Source organism: Hordeum vulgare, chromosome 2H (genome assembly GCF_904849725.1).
Source record: "Hordeum vulgare subsp. vulgare chromosome 2H, MorexV3_pseudomolecules_assembly, whole genome shotgun sequence".
NCBI lineage: Eukaryota > Viridiplantae > Streptophyta > Magnoliopsida > Poales > Poaceae > Hordeum > Hordeum vulgare.
Genome location: NC_058519.1, coordinates 626,470,268 through 626,477,915, shown reverse-complemented (window position 1 = coordinate 626,477,915; position 7,648 = coordinate 626,470,268).

The window sequence follows — 7,648 nt, the reverse complement described above, 5'->3', positions numbered from 1 at the left end:
CTTGTACAAGATTAATCATTCAAGCATACTCTATATCCACACGTGCATACTTGCAGCCCTTGATATATCGTGTGATATAGTGTGATCTAGTATCTTGTGTTATTTACCTACTTGTCGTGTGATATAGCTCAAGTAAGTTTGTGTAACTTACTTGTGCTTGTTAGTAACTGCATTGTGCCCATCTTAGTAGATCGTGTTGTTGATACACGTTGCAGTGCCTAGTGCATTTGGGATTTGAGCTTGACAAGTACCCTCTTAGTTTATTTCCGCATCAGGTTCAAGCCAAATCTGAAGAAGTTTTTAAATAGCCTATTCACCACCCCTCTAGGCGTCATCGAGGTCTTTTCAATACCGCATATAGGTAGTATGGTGGACTCATTTGGAACAACTTGGGTTTAAGGATTTGGATGCACAAGCAGTATTCCCGGTTAGTACAGGTGAAGGCTAGCAATAGATTGAGAAGCTACCAGATAGAGAGCGAAAAAGGTCAAAATCATGCATTAAGAGTTATTAACATTGAACACTAACATGGGTAGGATATGAACACTCTGAATTCAAATATCATGAAGGCTCCATTAGTTTAAATTCAACTACCTGTTTGCACATGGGCTAAGTCAAGTCGCTCGAATTACTAAGAGGATGATACCATACTAACATACTACTCCATCCATCCCAAAATAAATGACTAAAAAGTGAATCAACTTTGCACTAATTTTAGTGCAAAGTTGAGTCATTTTTGAGTCAATTATTTTGGGACATAGGGAGTACATCACAACCATTTTAATGCATGTTGACACACAAGGCAAATCATTATCTACTCCTAACTATTTAAGCATTGCATCAACAACTATAATATATAATTGTCACCACAAACATGTTTACTCATAATATGTTGAATCAAGATCGAACGATCTAAACATATTTTCAAAAACGGAAAACAAAAATAGTTCATACCAGCTTCCTTTACCACGATCAATTCATCAAATCATCATCATTATTGTCTTTGCCTTGCATGACCGAATGATGTGAAAATAAAAATAGTGCAAGTGTGTCGTGGATTAAGCTAGAATCTGTGAAACAATTTATTCAAATAGGAAGACAAGGTAATGTTGGCTCTTTGTTAGATCAACAATAATGCATATGAGAGCCACTCAACATTTTTACGGTTGTCTTCTCCTTCCAATGGCTCAACGAAAAGAAAAGAATTTTAGAGAAAGACACTAACATATTTTTGGAGTTTTTAGTTTTTATGATGAAAGCGAAAAAAGCAAAAGAAAAAAAGAATGAGAAAAACTATTTACGTGGGAAAGCTCCCAAGAAACAAAGGAAGAAACTAGAAATCTTTTTGGTTTTTCTTTTTAATACCACAAACTAGAAAAGGAAGAAATAAAAATAAAAAGGAAGAAGACATGTTTTTGGAGTTTATGAAACTTTTCAAACACACAAAAGAAAAACAGAGATAAGTTTAAACATGGGCATACAATAAAAGAGGATGAACACCGATAGTTGGAATGAAATGTATGAACATGAATATAATGTCGATGAGGAATGCGTACTCCCCCAAGCTTAAGCTTTTGGCCTAGCTTGGTAATCATCATCGCTGGGATGAATAATAATCAAAGTGATATCTCGTGGAGGCGTTCTGTGTTGCCTCCTCAGCCAGACAAGCAACATCTACTGCCTCGTTGTACTCGCGCGCTTTATTCTCATGGATAAAATGTATTGTTTTGTCCAAAAGTGAAAGAGAATTGGTGCATGAAAAAGAACAGAGACAACACGATATTTATCAAAAGTTAAATTGTAATCATGACCCTGAGCTTTGTCTCTAATAAAATCATGACCCTGCATTGCTCTAAAATCTAAGTATTTATGAGGTAATATAGGATCATTGGGGTGAGGCAAGACACCTAGCTTTGCAGCTACGCGGGAGGCATAAATCCTCATATAAATCACCATTGCTCGCATCATGGTGCAGCTCACACACAACAATTGCACCAATATTATATAGTTTATTGCGTGTTAAGGCGGTATGAATAATGCTCAAATCAGGGGCGCAAAGCGCACTTCAACATTGCTTACCAACAATACATTTCCCGTTAAACGGTGCAAAGTAACAAATAGAGGGGAACTGAATACTTTTTCATTCTAGCTTGCGAAATTCCTTTATCCTCACCATTGCAAAAAATATTAAGGAACATATTATAATTAGATTTTTGCGGTTCTCTAAGTGAACACCAATATGGAATTTAGCATGCATCATAGAATTATTCTAGAGACATACCATAAGATTTGTCATAAAGATGAAAGAGAACTCTATAAGTACGAGAATGATACTCAAACCTGTGTGTGAATGAATGGGTGAGGTTATAATGTTGAGTGCACTTGTTGTGATGAAGGTGGTTAAATCGGTGTTATGAATATACATTGATCAATTTCTTCCTAAATACCGGCACCCAGGATGAATATATATGTTGAGTGCACTTATTTGCGATGAAGGCGGTTCACATGGACACCGGTATGATTTAGTGTCGGCCATCACCACCAAACTTGTCATGGGTTCAACAAATGCTTGTCGTACCGAGCTTTTGGCCGATGATTCTCCAGAGGACCTTCTCCTTGAAGAACTCCTCCTAAATGTGTTTATTTTCCTAAGAAAAAATTTATGAAATTTTTGGGCCACAAAATTATATCAACAAAACTTTTTAAGATTGATGGCAACTACTCATATGGATGTCTAGAGGATATATCAAGCATTCAAACTACTTGGAAATCAAAGAATTAAACATGCAAGCTAGTTTTTAGTTGCACCAAAAGAATCAAAATATGGAAAATATAATACACAAAAACAAAAACTAATTGGGGAGGACTCACATACCAATGAGCAATCCTCAAAATAGATTCAGAAACAGAGTTTCGAGCAAAAAGATCGAAAATCTCAGGTTTGGGAGCAAGAACATGAGAGAGGGAGAGAGAGAGAGAGAGAGAGAGAGAGAGAGAGAGAGAGTGAGGGAGAGAGGGAGAGAGAGAGAGAGAGAGAGAGCAACTAGGACTTTTTTAGGGGTAGAAGATGATGTGGGTTGAAGTGCTAAGTGAGTGGGGTCCTATGGGACCAACAAGGCATCTTGGCGCGCCCTAGGGGGTGGGCGCGCCATGTTGCCTTGTGAGCAACAGGTGCACCCCCTGGGGTGTGTTCGGCTCCAGAAATTTAAACCCTCGAATAGTAATTGCGACAACTTGCTCAATGGAATGTATATTATTCATCGTAGGTTGTTTCTTCGGAAAATGCAATGTATGTTGTTTACCATTGACGTGAAAACAAACCTTGCTTTTGTTGCAATCTATAACACCCCGTGCAGTATTTATAAAGAGTCTACCAAGGATAATCGACATGTTTTCATCCTCGATCATCTCCAGAATAACAAAGTCCATTAAGATAGGAACATTTGCAACCGCAATAGGGACATCCTCATGAATTACAATAAGTATATCAGTCGATTTATCAGCCATTTGAAAAGGAATTTCAGTAGGTGTTGGCTTATTCAAATCAAGTCATTTATATAAAGACAAAGGCATAACACTAATTAACACCGGCTCCTAGATGGCATAAAGCAGTTTTAGCATAACTTCGTCTAATGGAGCAAGGTATTGTGGGTATACCAGGATCTCCCAACTTATTAGCCACTTCACCATCAAAATAATAATTAACAAGCATGGTGGAAATCTTAGATTCATGTATCTTTCTTGTATTGGTGATAATATATTTCATGTATTTAACATAAGGAGGCATTTTCAAGATATCCGTCAAACGTGTTCGTAGAAAGACAAATCTAAGCATTTCAACAAAATATTCAAAATCTCACTTGTCATTATTCTTAGAAGGCTTACGAGGGAAGGGCATGGGTTTCTGAACCCATGGCTCTCTTCCTCTACCATGATTTCTAGCAACAAAATCCCTATTATCAAAGCATTTATTCTTAGGATTTGGGTTATCAAGATCATTAGTTGGTTCTATTTCCACATCATTATCTGGTTGAGCATCTACGTGAACATCATCATTATTATTATTAAGATTGTCGCTAGGTTTTCACTACCATGTTATGTCTCAGCATCATAAGTAGAAACATCATTACGATTTTCAGTAGATTTTTCTATAATAGGTTCACTAGAAGCATGCACAGTCCTATCATTGTTCTTTTTATTTTCCTTTTTTGATGGACTAGGTGCATCATCATTAACTCCCAAGGAATCTTGTTCAATTCTGTTAGGGTGACCTTCCGGATAGAGACATTCCCGAGTCATTCTACCCCCTTTATTCATTACTCTAAGAACATGATCATTCAGTTTATCATTAATTTTATCAAGCAAATCATTTTGTGACTTAGCAACTTGGTCTAATTGAGTATGAACCATGGACGCATGTTTACCTAGACCTTTAACATCATACACAATTCTAAACATCAAGCCACTCAAACAGTCAATCATCATGGCATTCCATTGTAGTTGATTTTTAACATGCATGTTGAAGTGTTCTTGCTTAACAATATAATTGTAAAACTCATCCACACATTGCTAAACGGTTTTATTACAAGGTATATAATCCTCATCAAATCTAAGGAGTGAATTTACCTCTATTGTCTGTGTAGGGATATCGTGGTCACATATTTCTTTAATAAGTGGTAAATTCTTAACATCTTCAGATTTAATACCTTTTTGTTTCATAGATATCTTGCTTCTTGCATATCTTCTAGACTGAGGAATAGAATACCTCTGTTCTTTTGAATTGGTTATGGCGATGGTTCAGGAAGTGTCCAGTCATTAGCATTCATCAATATATTATTCAATAATTCTTCATCTTGTCCTATAGTTCATTCCGTGAGAACACAACCAGCACAACTATCTTGGTAGTCTCTAGAAGCATCAGTCAATCTATTATAAAAGATACGAAGTATCTTATTTTTCTTAGGAGGATGATCACGCAAAGCTTAAAAGCTCGACAAGCCTCGGGCAAGCTTGAGGGAGATTCTCTTCTTCAACGTGCACAAAATTAAATATTTTCTATAAAGCAGTTTGTTTCTTATGAGCAAGAAACTATTTTTCAGAGAAATAACATATCATATCCTAGGGACTATGCACACAACCAAGAGAAAGAGTATGAAACCATTTCTTAGCATCACTCTTTAATGACGAAGTAATAATCTTAAGTATATAGTAATAACGAGTCTTTTCCTCATGAGCAAATAGGGTCTCAATATCTTTTGTTTGGTAAGGTGTGCCACAACAGTTTCAGTCTCATGACCATGAAAAGGATCAGACTCTACCAAAGTAACTAAATCAGGATCAACAGAGAATTCATAATCCTTATGAGCAACACATATATGAGAAGTAGCAAACTTAGGATCATATTTTATGTTCTCCATCATAGATTTTTCTTTTAGCTTATGTAGCAATATCCTTAAATCTTCTCTATCATTACAAGCAAGAAAGTCTCTAGCTATCTCTGCATCCATAACATAACCTTCACGAACAAAAGGCATAGTAACCCGAGTAGCAGAGATAGGCATAATAGGTGAATCATAGTTCTCATCACTTTCAACATTTTCAATTTCTTTAGATCTAGCAATATAAGAATCAAGTAATTCATTAAGTGGCACAATTTCAAGTTTATCTAACATAATAGTAGCATCATCATGAGTCTCTTGAAATTTAGAAATAGCATCATCAATTACTTGTGACATATCACAACGAACAACAAGTGGTGGTATCGCAAGCCTCCTCAAAAGAGAAGGTGAATCAAGTACAGAACCGGATGGCAGTTCCTTACCTCGTTCTAGAGGGAATAATCTTGGTCCTGTGGTCTTTTAGTTTCTTCATCATGACAAGTGAGAATCCAAAGTGAACACAATAAATAGAGCTATGCTCCTTGGCAATAGCGCCAGAAAAATTTATTGATAACTCACAAGTATAGGAGATTGCAACGGTCTTCGCGTGTAGTATTACACCCTAATTTATTGATTCGACACGAGGGGAGACAAAGAATATTTATTGATCTTAGCAGTTGAGTTGTCAATTCAACCACACCTGGAATCCTTTTCTCCAACAGAATTTTAGTAGCATAGAAAAATAATGGTTGAACAGTTACAGTAGGAGTTCGTAGTGATGGTAACAGCAGCAACAACAATAGTAACTATCACTACTGTTGTTGCCGCTAAATCTCATCCTCGTGGATATAGTGGATACTAGGGATCAAGCCCTATCAAAATAACTTGATTTCATGATAAATCTCATCCAATCAGCAAGCCTATATATTAATTACTCAGTCCCGGTGGTGAGCATCATGGAATTATTGATGAAGAAGGGTTGGTGATGACGACGACGATGAATCACCCTCTCCGGAGGTCCAAAGGGACTCCAGATCAGTCATCGAGAGGAAGAACGGGAGGTGGTGGCGGCCCCGTCTCATATAACGTGATGAAAACTTCTCGCTTATTTTTTTCTCAGGGAATAAGAATAGGCCACATGGGCCACATAAGGCATTAGGGCGCACCCTCTTGCCTTGTGATCAACTCGTGCCCCCCTCCAGTGGATCGTTGTTCTAGTATTTTTTATTTATTCCATAGAAATCTATAGAAAGTTTTGTCCAATTCTAAGAACTTTTATTTCTGCACAAAAACAAGAACATTGCATTTCTGTTGAAAACATACCCATGGCAGTTCTGTTGAAAACAACGTCAGTCTGAATCATGCAAATTAGAGTCCACAACAAGAGAAAAAGTGTTTGGAAATGTAGATACGTTTGGGACGTATCCAAGTTCGGGCTCTAAAAACAGCTCCTTTAGCAAAGCAATTGCCACGCACAACCAATAAAGGACATACCTTAAATTTTTCACTCTCAAAGTCATGGCTCGACCCCCGAGGACTACCACCAAAAATATATTCATCCACTGTTGTCGCCCCCACTTGACACTGCTACTCCTGAGTGTTACCAAGCACCTGGCTGAGTCAATCGCCTCGAAGGCCTTGTCCGTCTAACTAGTCCTCCGATCTTAGCCATGATGACCTTCTCCACAGCTGTGTACACCATAAAAATTAAGAAGTCGACATGTCTCATGGTGTCAACAAAGAACAGAGTTTCATGCCACGCCCTCATGGAACTTCACAGGCTGGAATGGACGTGCATGGCCAAAAACTATCCGATCAATATATCTTGGGGATGATCTCTGATAGCAGTTCCGGAACACGTCGATGGCCACAAAGAGAAGGATTGGCCATGCGCTAAGACCAAGAATGGAATTTTAATACTTCATCTAGTTGGAATTAATTGATGTAAGAGCGTCTACAGCCCCACACCCCAAACCCCCCTCAAACGCCCAGGAGGGCCACCCGGTCACTTCAAACGGGCCTCAAATGCTCGGGCTGATCGACTCCCCTCATATCCATCCTAAATATGGGGTGCATATGGGCGCCTGGTCACGCCCGCCAAAGTCGGTCCGGTAGCCTGACCCCACCACAAATTGCAGCAAATCCACTCCAAGAACTTTCGGATCCAGTTGCTCTCTCCTCTCTTCTTCCTCCTCCATGTCATCCATCTTGCAGGTCCACTGTCGTATGTTCTCTGCAGCCGTTCCTAGCCTCTATGCCACCAGCTCCAG